This window comes from Anastrepha ludens, chromosome 3 (genome assembly GCF_028408465.1).
Source record: "Anastrepha ludens isolate Willacy chromosome 3, idAnaLude1.1, whole genome shotgun sequence".
Classification (NCBI taxonomy): domain Eukaryota; kingdom Metazoa; phylum Arthropoda; class Insecta; order Diptera; family Tephritidae; genus Anastrepha; species Anastrepha ludens.
The window spans coordinates 79,048,414-79,060,952 of record NC_071499.1 but is presented as its reverse complement, the minus strand read 5'-3'; the positions used below and the strand labels follow the sequence as shown (position 1 = coordinate 79,060,952).

The 12,539-nt window shown below is 35.6% G+C and overlaps 1 protein-coding gene across 3 annotated transcripts in view; it reads left to right on the top strand.

The window, feature by feature from the left end:
* Positions 1 to 2,148: 2,148 nt before the first annotated feature.
* Positions 2,149 to 12,539, top strand: part of LOC128858257 (uncharacterized) — a 37,650-nt gene continuing 27,259 nt past the window's right edge. For 2 of the 3 annotated variants that reach the window (XM_054094374.1, XM_054094375.1), the window contains exon 1: positions 2,149 to 2,298. The gene's annotated coding sequence lies outside the window, so the exon portion shown is untranslated. Of the gene's footprint in view, positions 2,299 to 2,334; positions 2,536 to 12,539 lie in introns of those variants that run through there. The other variant, XM_054094377.1, reaches the window with a different exon arrangement.

The window sequence follows — 12,539 nt, the reverse complement described above, 5'->3', positions numbered from 1 at the left end:
GCTACATGTCAGTAGCCTTTGCAATAAATTTTGGTAGTTTTCAGTGGCGTTGTCAGCTTATTTTTATTTAAACGTGAACAAACAAACAAACTTCTCTAATATGAATGAAATCTTTGGCTACATCTGGTGGTCACTGGCGTTCGATGCATGCATACTTCTTCTATAGCAGCGGCAGTCGCGTTATATATTAACAACATTTCTTATATACGAATTTTAGAAATCCATTTACAGCAAATCAGGCAAGCCAGCAGCATCAACTGTAATTAAAACTGGCTTAAAGATGGGGTATTTTTGAGACCCATGACGGGAATGAACAGACAAACCATTCAGCAAAATTCGACCATGTCGCTGACAATTGACGGTTGGACGCATGCCGGATTGTGAGAAGGTTCCATAACCAATAAAGAGAGCGAAAAGCAAGAAAATATCTGTTTTAAGTAGATGGTGGCACAAACTTAATCACCCTATAGGCCGCCGTAGCCAAATAGGTCGATGCGTGACTACATAGTTTCGAAAACCTGGGCGCGCAACATCAATTGATAGAAAGAAATTTTCCAATAGCGGTCGTTTCGACAGACACTGGCAAAACCCCGAATATTCCTTTGCCATGAAAAAGCTCTTCATAAGAAAAAATCTGCTATTCGGGGGCAGCGTAAAACTGTAGGTCCCTTCATTTGTGGAACAACATCAAGACGTACACCACAAATAGGAGGAGGAGCTCAGCCAAACACCCAATAAAATGTGCGAGGGCCAATTAATTATAGTATAGTATACACTCGGAGGTTTGGCATTGCCTGCCGAGGGGCAACCGCTTTATAAAAACTTTTTCTTCATTTTGGTGTTTCACGGAAATTCGAACCTACGTTCTCTCCGAATTCCGAATGGTTGTCAAGTACCAATCCATTCGGCTACACACACTCACCGTCAGTCACCGTCCAAGAGACGTGTCCACTCACAAACTCAAAAGAGGGTAACTTCTTCCTATACACAAGGTTTGGCATAGAAAAACATTTCCGCTCAAGGGAGGTGCCCTTTGGAAGATGTTACACTGTATATGTCTGAAGATTCATAACGTGGCGCATCAATTAATCAATTTTGTGTTTGAACAACTTTTTTACTATAACTAAATAAAAAAACTGATTCTGAGTGATGAATATCTTTATATTGACTTTTAGGTGCTCCATTGTTCGTTTGGTTGTATTGTATAGTATTGACGTACGACGCAATTTACCAAAATTATAAATCTTCCGATAGGGTGATAAATTTTGCGCCACCTTGTATAAACCTATGTATGAATTGATCACAAATACCAACGGGAGTAGAGAAATTTCAATGAATGATAATGATGATATTTACGTTCTGACAATTCGGCTTGATTTTGAAAAAAATTCGCAAACCTATTCTTGGAAAACATTTGTATTTGATCTGCAGCGTTAACTTTAGTTAAGTCATCGATTCAAACTAGAAAACGATCAACTATCTTATACTTATGTGTGTATTTTGCAAGGTTATCTTATCTGAAATAAACAGGTTTTTCTTTTAAATTAATGAGTCATAAGCTTTCAAAAAAAAACCCCAATATTTTTATTCAAATCTTATGAAAACTGCTTCCAAAACTAAGGTCATGAAAAACTAATAGTTTATACCATATATTGTACGGTATTCCGGCGTTATAGAGCTCAGTAAGTAGAATAAGCTAAGTCGGTATAAGTTGCCCACAGATATGTTTCCATTCATACCTCCGTCAACATTCAAACGATTTCATACCAAATTAATTTAATGCTTCATTGATTACAAATTCAATGATAACTTCATTTCAAAAGTGGCAACAACAACGACAGTACAAATGTATCAGTGTGCATGCACACTATGAATTGGATAGTACGAGTATGAGTATGAGTATTAAAAAAACAAATAGATAGTCAAAACCCGCAGAGGGTGTAGTTGTCTGCCCAGCTTGGTCAACTTTTATGCGAACATTGGCCAACATCAAGTAACTACATGTGTATATATGTACATATGTATGCATTCACATATATCTGTTGTGCCCACAGTGAGAGAGAATTTTGAAGCGTCAGTGAGAGTGATAAAGTGGCGCAATGGCTTGTCCGGGCGCAGCGACTTCAGCTTTGCCGTTTGAGCCGGGTTCAAATCAGTTGTTACCACTGCATGGCAGCGTGCAGTCCGTCGATTTTTAGCAAACGTCCTGAAAACGGCAAAAAAATACGAAAAATAAAAGAACGATAGTAAAATACATCCACACATACATAAAAATTCGTAACTACGTAGTTAACGAAGGTTAAAAACTATCTTTCATATTATATTATTTTGTGCACAAAAAAAAAGAATAATAATAAAAACAAGAAAAAAAAGCAAATAGCAATGCAGTTTATTTAGTGTTACTATGTATGTATGCATATTTGTAGTCGATCCCCACGGAGCTGTCGCGCACGCGTGTACCATTTAATCAGCGCTTATCGTTGTTGCTCATTTGTTTGCGGGCGTGTATCTTTTAGCATCACAGTTGACTTAGAGGTGCGTGAGACGCTACGTTTCAAAACGATTGTGCGTGAAAATAATCAATTTATCATGCAGTGCGCATTGTGGTCTCTGATGATATACCCATGTATATATATATATTCGTTTGTTGCTGTTGTCGTTGCATATAATGCTACAGTGTTTTTTTTTTGTCCGAAATATGTTTCTAGTGTGATTTCTTAATGTACAAGTAGCCATCGATTGTTGACTTTTTTTCTTTTTTTTTAACTGTTGTTTTTAATGGGTCCACAACCATATAAAGCTACATATACAGTTGCGAACATGAAAAGAGAATCAGCATTAACATCAGCAAATAATTAATTTTTTTATTTAATCAGAGATGAAGTGGTTCCAATACATTGGGAATTAGAGCGGGAGATTTGGAGTCTAAACAGGTGGAAATACAATGAGCCTTCAGGTTTAAGTGGCATCCTCTATACTACAGTCCACCAAAGTCATATTTTGGGTTGGTGCATGACTACCATTCGGTAGTGCCATGTTTTAAAGCCCCGGTCGTGAAACACTAAACAATGGAAAACGTTTTTTCTAACCTCCACGTATTTCTCGTAAAGCTCGGCATTAAAAACCATCTACAGGTCGGATGCCATCTACCATATGTCGTTTGTGGTATAAAATTGTGGATCCATTTGTCTATTTGTGGAAAAATATCAAGACACACACCGTAAATATGTAAGAGGAGGAGCTCAGCCAAACACCCAATAATGGATTTAAGAGATACTCTCGATAAGTTCCCATGCTGGCATTCATATTTGATTTCTCTACAGAGTTTAAATATTTATAACGACTATCGAAACACTACTCTTGTTTCCAAGTAAATTAACACAAATAACTTTTAATATTTTATAGCTTAGAAAAATTGTAATAGAATAGAATTGTAAAATATGACAAGATCTCTTGACTTGAGAAGTTGAGAACTCGTTGTCCCCGACTCATTTTCGTCCACTCATTCTTTACTTTTGGTATTTTCTTGCTGAAAAAACATGGTTATAATATAATTTATGTACCGGCAGGCAATAGCAAACCTCCGAGTGTATTTCTGCCATGAAAAAGTTCGTCATAAAAAATATCTGCCGAACGGAGTGGGTTTGAAATTGTAGGACGCTCCATTTGTAGAACAACATTAAGACGCACACCACAAATAGGAGGAGGAGCTCGACCAAATACCCAATATAATTTATTAACTTAAAATATCAACGATACGCTAACTTTATGATTTACTTTCTTCATTTTTATTTTTCTCTCTTATTTGAATATAAAGTCCTGAAAAATAGTGTAGTAATAATATAACGTCCAATAACGAAAAATTGAACTTCGGCAGTTATTTTTGGCGCCTTATTTCTGGCAGTCCACCATTTCATGTATCAGCTTTTTATTAGCCCAAGGATTGGCGTGCTCCCCAGTACTTAAACAAGTTCCTTGGCGCGCTGTCACATAAATTAAGAGAGTTTCTCATCTAGTCTTCTATGACTGAATTTAAGAAACAAAAGAAGTAGGTATTAAATGAAGAAGTTAGGGTTTTTAGGTCGTTAATGTGCTACTTAATTTTTATTTTTTACTAAATTTTTATTTTTTATAAAATTATATTTAAATTGTAACGAAGGCAGTTAAACAAATTAATTACAATACAATTTTCAACCTGGTACCTATGTATATTTCGATGGAAACGTCATAGTACTAACATGGCTGCTAATGTCTTTAAGTGGACCTACTTTCTGTCTTAAATCATGATCATACTATACTTATGCCAAGAAAAACTGGAGCTAGGTACTTATTTCCATGTAAGCATCTGTATATACTTGTAGCATTTATATGCATGTGTGTTCGCGTGTGCGAAGGCGAACGCTCTTGTTGCATTGACCGATTTTTAGTTATGCTTGCGAAATTGCAGACAGTGGAGCACACTATCGACAGCAATAACAATGACAACAATAATACATACTCTCGTTAACAGTTGTTGGTTTTGAGTTTGCAAAAGTTGCATGACAACTGTTGTCCCGAGCTCTCCATTGCAATCTTACAAATGTCCATATACATACACACACTATTTTTGTTGGCATATTAGTTGCATGCTGCGCCGCGCCGTACCTTCGCCTTCTTTCAACAATTCACTTCTTTGGAAAAAATTTAGAGCAAATTAAACACCTAATTAGCGACTGTGAAAGTTGGCAGTGAAATCTTACAAAGCAATCAGCCAACTGCAACATTACTCACCCTGTGCTATAATTAAATTAAATTTATCTTTTGATGTTGGACGTACCTATGATGCATATCCAGATTTAGTTGTGATTGGGGCTTACATTAAAAATACTATATGTAAAACGATAATTTGGCGCCCAAAGTTCAATGTACGAACTAAATTACGTGTAAAGTGCAATGTAGTAATTTTTTACGACCGTCAAGGTGTTTTTATGATTCTACGGAGGTATATAAGGATGTCTGGATATATACATATCTATACTAATATTATAAAGAGGAAAACTTTGTTTGTTTGTTTGTTTGTAACGAATAGGCTCAAAAACTACTGGACCGATTTTAAAAATTCTTTCACCATTCGAAAACTACATTATCCAAGAGTAACATGGATTACATTTTATTTTGGAAAAAAATAGGATTCCGTAAGATATTTGGATTTTTCGGACACAAACTGAAAAAAATCTTATATATAAAATAAAGTAAACTTTTTGTGTGTGTTCGCTAACCGGCCGTGTCTGCACCGAATTAAACCAAACTTACATACATTGTTAAGAAGGTATTGAAGATGGTTTCCGTATAGTTTGGATACCTATTGGGGGATAGGGCTCGAGATATAGGTCAAAACGTGGATCCGGGTAACCTTCGGATGTGTATGTACAATATGGGTATCAAATGGAAGCTGTTGGTGAATGCTTTAGTTCAGAGTATTTTTCATGCCGCTCCGTGACTAGGGTCTCGAGATAGAGACCAAAACGTGGACCCTAGAATGTGTTTGTACAATATGGATATCAAATTGAAGCTGTTGGTGAATGCTTTAGTACAGAGTATTTTCATGCCGCTCCGTGACTGGGGTCTCGAGATATAGGTCAAAACGTGGACCCGGGTAACCTTTGGTTGTGTATGTACAATATGGGTATCAAATGAAAGCTGTTGATAAGTGCTTTAATACGGGTAATTTTCATACCTATTGATGACTAGGGTCTCGAAATATATGCCAAAACGTGGACCCGCCGTGTCTTTGCACCGAATTAAACCAAACTTATGCACATTGTTAAGTATTGAAAATGGGTTTCGTAAAGTTTGGTTGTAATTCGGAGCAGTGGCAACGGGTACAGCGTTCTTTTGAGCCAGCCATAATGTCGCTTACTTTTTTAACGCTTGGGGCGGAACTGAACTGTCAAATTGACAGTGTGAGTTACAATGTGTCAATATTTCTTTCTGATTTGGATGCCATAAGGAAAAAACGTAAGTGCAACATGTAAAAATTGTTTGTGAATTTTTTTGGAGTGGATTTTGGAGCAGTGAATAATTTCTTACGAAATTTGAGAATTTAATGTGAAATCCGAATGAAATTATGTGTTCGGGGAGAAAAAATTTTTTTTCGTTTTTTTTTTTTGAAAAATATAAATGGATAATGGTTAAAAAAGCTCCAATGCTTAATAAAACATATAAATTGAAACGAAAAATTCATGGATGATCAGGAAAAAAGACGATTGTTTATTCATATGCGTTGATTTGAAATTTAAAAACAATCTTCTTTTTTCCTGATTTTCAATTTGTATTTTATATTTACTCAAAAACAAATAGAAAAACAAAAAATATTGTTTATGCCAAAGCGCTTGAATAAAGAATAAAGAAATAAATAATATGAAAATCATATATTTTCTGTTCTAAACCATATCTATTCTATTTTAGTGTGCCCAGCGAAGGGGGCCGGGTTTGCTAGTATTACATATTTTGGGGGGAAAATCCATTATTTTTACCTAAAATTTTTTACGCGAATGGTTATTAACTGTTTTATGGTCGATCGTCAGCTCCTGGGTGATGCTATGACCACTAACATGCCGATCAACTTGGATTATTTCTGTGATTTTATTGACATTATCGACATTCTCTTTAACATCAAAAATGTCTGAACGGAAACGAAACCAAAATTGTACGTAATTAGCTACAGTGCCGGCGCCATAAACATCATTCATAACTTCAGCGGCCTAGCTTGCATTTTCGTCTTTATCAAAAAACTGTAAAGTGTACCGAATTTTCTTTTTGTTGACTTCCATTGTTAACACCCTGCACCTCATAACTGAATGGTACAAACAAAAAGCAGCAAAAAATTGTTTAGTGTGAAATGTCACCTTGGCAACGAGCATAAACTTTAAATTATTTGATCGATACTTTACGAGATATCGATCGCTACAGCCATCTACCGATAAAATAATGGATTTCTTTTTCCCAAAACTAATATAATACCTGATTAAATTAACTTTTATGTATGTACATCCATATGTGTACTTGTACATTAGGGCGGGTAAATTTGTATGTAACATTTTTTCGACGCCGTTCCTAGCAGCTACGGATTCTACATGAAATTCTAAAACAAAAGTTCCGTAGAGCGTAGCTCTAAAGTCAATTTCGAGTCCTCCAAGTTTTAAAGAAAAAATAAGCTGTTTTTAATTAACACAAAATTTCGTTTTGGGATTTATGGCTATGAAGGAAAAATACACCTCCTGTTGAAAAAAAAGAATCTAAAACCAAAAAAAAAACTAATTTTTTAAATACGGTGCTGATCGTAAAACTAAAAGATGTATGTATAGAAAAAAATATTAAAAATCAAGTTTTGAAATATTGTAAAATTGAGGTTTAATTTACATATGAAAAAAATTTTATAAAGACTTTTCCTATAAAAATATTAAAATATTTCATATAATTTCCTTTGTAGCGCCAGTTCTGAAGTTCCTTAGATATCAAAAATAAATCCTTCGAACTAAAATTCTCCAAGCTTCGGGTGCTTTTTTTAACTGCTCGATAACTATCGATATCGATAACTACATAGTTTGACTGCTGAGAATGTCATTGATGTTCAGTAAAATTTGGCAAGTCATCATGAACCGTTTAACGCCAGAATAACGCTTCCAAATTGTGTGAATTTACTTTGAAGAAAGGAAATCTGTTGTCGAAGTTCATGGAGTACTTCTTTCATTTTACGTGCGGTTTACACGATGGCGGTTTCATCGGTCCTAATTTTGTTTTTGAAATAAGGAAGGAGCAGCCGTTACGATGAATAGTGAGCTCTATCGAGTCATGCTGACTGAATTTTTGATTCCAAAAATTAATCAGTTAAACATCGACGACATTGTTTGGTTTTTTTTTTTTGGCGGTGAGGTTGGGTTAAAAATGCCTTCGCACCATATAGTAACCGTCGCTACCACGTGTGTGGTGATTCCACTAAAAACATACCTCCTCTTCTCTTGGATTTTTCCCTCCACCCCGGGACTGCTTCCGCATTGCTTCGAGGTAGAGGGCCAAGACGGCATGCTAAGAAGGACACGTACTTACTCACCCTGTGTCCAGGGTCGCCTGTTTTGAGAAACCTATGCTCAATGCTCTTCAACATAAGTTTCCATTTCACGCTTCTTTTTTTCGGATAATATCTTCCACAAAATTTGCGACGGATTTCCATTTTTCTTCGCTTATCATCATTTTCTCGATCACTTCTTCAGGTGTAAATACACCAATTGCTCGTTGCAGACCTGTTCTCTCTATGTTGCACCTCTCGCATTTAAAGAAGGTGTGCTCCACACCTCCATACTCAGAATCTCCATATATGCAGTTTGGTAGGCTCACTTTTCCCATTCGCCACAAGTACTTGCGAAAGGATCCATGTCCGGACAAAAACTGTGTGAGGTAATAGTTAACCTCACCGTGCTTTCTTTCTACCCACTTTTTTAGATCGGGTATTAGTCTCGCTGTCCATCTACCCTACCGTTCAGAATTCCATCTTGCCTGCCAGAGTGTGAACATCGACGACATTGGGTCGCAACAAGATGGCGTAACTTTCCATACCACTTAATGTGCTTAGCAATTCATTTATGGCAATATTCAATATATAAGTATAAAATATTTGCTTAAATGCAAAAAAAACTGTTCTTTGCCTCACCATTGATAAATTTGTCCTCCAGTTCATGTCTCAAACCTATTGAACTCAACATAAAATTGGACTTCGAAAGACAAGCAATGTTCAGTAAAATGCATAAGTTTTTACAAAATAATTGCTAGTTTACTGTTTAGTTTCGCTCTAAACGTTATTCGCATATTAATTGGCTGACAAATGGAGGAAAAATCAAAGCAAAAGCACAAAAAATCACACATTTGATTCCCCGTGCTGCTGTTTAATATGCTGTGACGCACGTCGAGACGCTAACTAGTGTCTGTATTGCACTATTCATCTGTCTGCACTTGTCTGCCGGACAGTTTTGCATTCCCATCTATTTGCTTCATTTTGGCCCCGATTCATATTATCTAACTCATACATCTGTATGTTAGCGATAGCGAGGTGTATATACAGGTATGTAGAATGCGTTGTTATATTATAGAATATGAAAAAATGCAAGCTTTATACAGATTGACAAATATGCACTTACAGGCGCCTGGTTAATGTGACTAATTGAAGTTAAAAGGGGTTAAATATATTTTGACAGCTAATGATTATTACTTGTTACCTGTTAAGTAACCATCGAAAAGTAAATCAAGCTTACGCTCTCACCTGTTATTCTTTTTTCCACCAAAAAATAGCTAGTCAACAGAACTCACTAATTTTTTGAGGCACGCCATTTGATTTGTAAGTTTAATAAAACAAGAAAAAACGCACGAAACGCGTGAAATATGCATGGATCTATTACACAGGTGTACATGGTTTTTTGTTTCTTGATATGACACTGGTATCCGATGCATTATATTTTATTTAAAACTGAATATTTTTTTTTAACTGCTTATATGTATTATTATTTAATTTAAGGTTAACGATTTAATTTTAGTATAAGTCGAAGTCCGTAGTACATCAGACATATCATTTTAAGAACAGTGGTTGCAAAAATACCCAAAAACACGTTTTTTTATGAAAGTTTAAATAAATCGTTTTTCCAAACTTTATGCAATTCTGCAAATTTTCACCAAAATTTCAAAATTTTTCATCAGAATTTTTAGAATAATTTTTGGTACAGTGTTATATCCCACTCAATTTTAGTAATATAGAAAAATTGTGGAGGGTACTTTGCATGGAAGAAAATGCGTGACACTGTCAGCAAAATTTAATTGTTAAAAGTCGACGGTATTTTACAGTCACATGCAATTTGAACAATTTGTTCGATGTACGTAATTACTTCGGAAATTCTACTTCTTTTTCTTGATTGGCGCGATAACCGCTTACACGATTTTGGCCGAGTTTAACAAAGCACGCCAGTCGTTTCTTTCTCGTGCTAACCGGCGCCAGTTGGACACACCAAGTGAAGTCAAGTCCTTTTCCACCTGACCTTTCCAACGCAAAGGAGGCCTTCCTCTGCTTCTGCTACCAGCAGTTGGTACCCCATCGAATACTTTCAGAGCCGAAGCTTTTGTATCCATTCGAAGACATTATCCAGCTGGATCTTTATTCGCTATGTCTATGTCGTCGAAAATTCAAAAATCGGCTGTAGAATCATTCCCTCAAAAACTCCAAGGAATGCCTCGTCGGATGTTCTAATCATTCAAGCTTTTGCACCATACGTTAGGACGGGCATGATGAGAGTCCTATAAAGTGTTAATTTCGTTCGTTTAGAGAGGTCTTTACTACTCAATTACCAACTTAGTACAAAGTTTATTTATTATTTGAGAGAACATAATTCCTTCTTCATTTTTGATTTAAGGATGAGGGTATCAACCTGTTGGCATCTGCTTATAACATCCTCTGAAGTAGCTCAATTAAATGTTGCCTATTTACCAATGGGTTAGGCGGCCAGCTGCGGCGATATGAAGCATTAAATGATGAAACAAGTTTTTTTTTAATAGCGATCGTTCTTCGGCAGGCTGTGTAAAACCCCCGATTGTACTTTTGGCAAGAAAAAGCTTTTTATAAAAACTATCTGCGGCATAGAACTGTAGCACAGTCCATTTGTAGGACAACATCAACAAACACACCATCTTTTTGACTTGTACGACGAGCCTTATTTTATTTACGCCGGTGAAACTAAATGCTCTCAATCTCATTAAAAATGTTCTCAATTTCACGGTTTGTCACATGGCAGTATTGCATTCCCAACTTTTGTTCACCTTCTATGTTTTTGGAAGGAAAAAAAAATTTTAAATATTTGGTTCCAAGTTAATTTTTTTTAGTGACAATGCCAACTAGCACCTAACAACACTTTCGGTTGTTAAGGCTCAAATCGTAAATAGGGACCCTCGTATACAAACTGAATTGCAGGTATTCGTATAATTAGGTTGTTATGAGAGGCTTGAGTACTTAAGCTATTGTATCGTTCAATGTGTCTTTACAATGTTACATACGTATGTGGAAATACTCGCGCTTCCACAGGAAGTGAATTCAAAAGCTGAAAAACAAAATAATTTCTTTCATTAATTCAAACTCAAATGTTTACTAGTATTTTTTATATCAAGCAAATACGTACATTCCAATAAAACTCTTTAAAAAAGAAACAACGAATGCCCTTCTCCCGCCCAACCGACACGAGGGCCGCAGTCCGACAATCCTAAACTTAGCGAATAAACTGTCAAAGAATTATATAAGGAAAATATTCCACGTTCTAAAAAAGTTGCTACATGAAAATTGCAGTTATTGTAAAAATATTTTTGTGCAATTTTTTAAGGGGTGGTCTAGAAATTTCAAAAAATCGATTTTTAGTTTTTTCGATATTTCGAAAGTATATTATCTTAAGAATATATTGGGAAATTTTCATGCGGAAATTCCGAATATTATAGCTTCTACAGCCCATTAACTAGGTAGAGAATGATCCGCGCACTCCTGTACCTCAGACTTCATTAAACTCATTTATCCCGAAACGACTTTTCCCGGCCATGTGTTGTCACTAAAAAAAACTATTCAACTTAATCGACTGAAATTTTAATAAGTTGTTCACAACATCAATGGCTACCGCCCGTACTAGAATCATATAATTATTTCAATTATTTCGTATTTTTTTATTCAAAAACTGAAAAAACTCGATTTTTAGAGTGTCAAATTCAAATCCGCGCCATTTTGTCAATTTATTTTATTCTAGTAGTGGGACATAGCTACAGTCATACTGATTAATAATTTTTTTTTTTTTTTTTTGTGTTTTAGATAAAGAGAAAAGTCAAAATGGACAACACCGTCCAGGTTCAATTTTTCTGTAAAAGCCTAAAAAATTTGAATATCGTTTTTAATTTTTTTATTGCAAACAAATTCCTGAATTTTCGAGCTTTAACCCACCGGGACCCCGAAAGCGTTTATTTTGCCTTTCAAATATCACCTACCAAATATAATTTTATGAAATATATCCACTTATATCCTTGACACATTTTACGAAGTCGTAGTCGTACCTAATTGTATTATAATTGGAAAAGTTATAGTCATCTTCGGGCAGGAAATACCAAATGATAAAAAAACATTTTCTAATGGTGGTCGCTCGTCGGTAGGCAATGGCAAACTTCCGAGTGCATTTCTGCCATGAAAAAAAAAGAAAATAAGAAACCATTTGCCATTCGGAGGCGGCATAAAACTGTAGGACCCTCCATTTGTGGAATGACTTCAAGGGCCTGTGTCAAACTAGAGAAGGAGCTCAGCCAAACACCCAATAAAGGATGTATGCACTAATTATATATGTGTATGTATGTATATATTGTATGTGTATATATTTTCATCTTTACGTCCGCAAGCACTAGTTCAGGGCAGTGAATGCTCAATATTTATACTTGCAAGTAAATACTAATAGCTAAGTAGTATTTTTCTTACTTTTGACTACATTGAAGCCCCACTC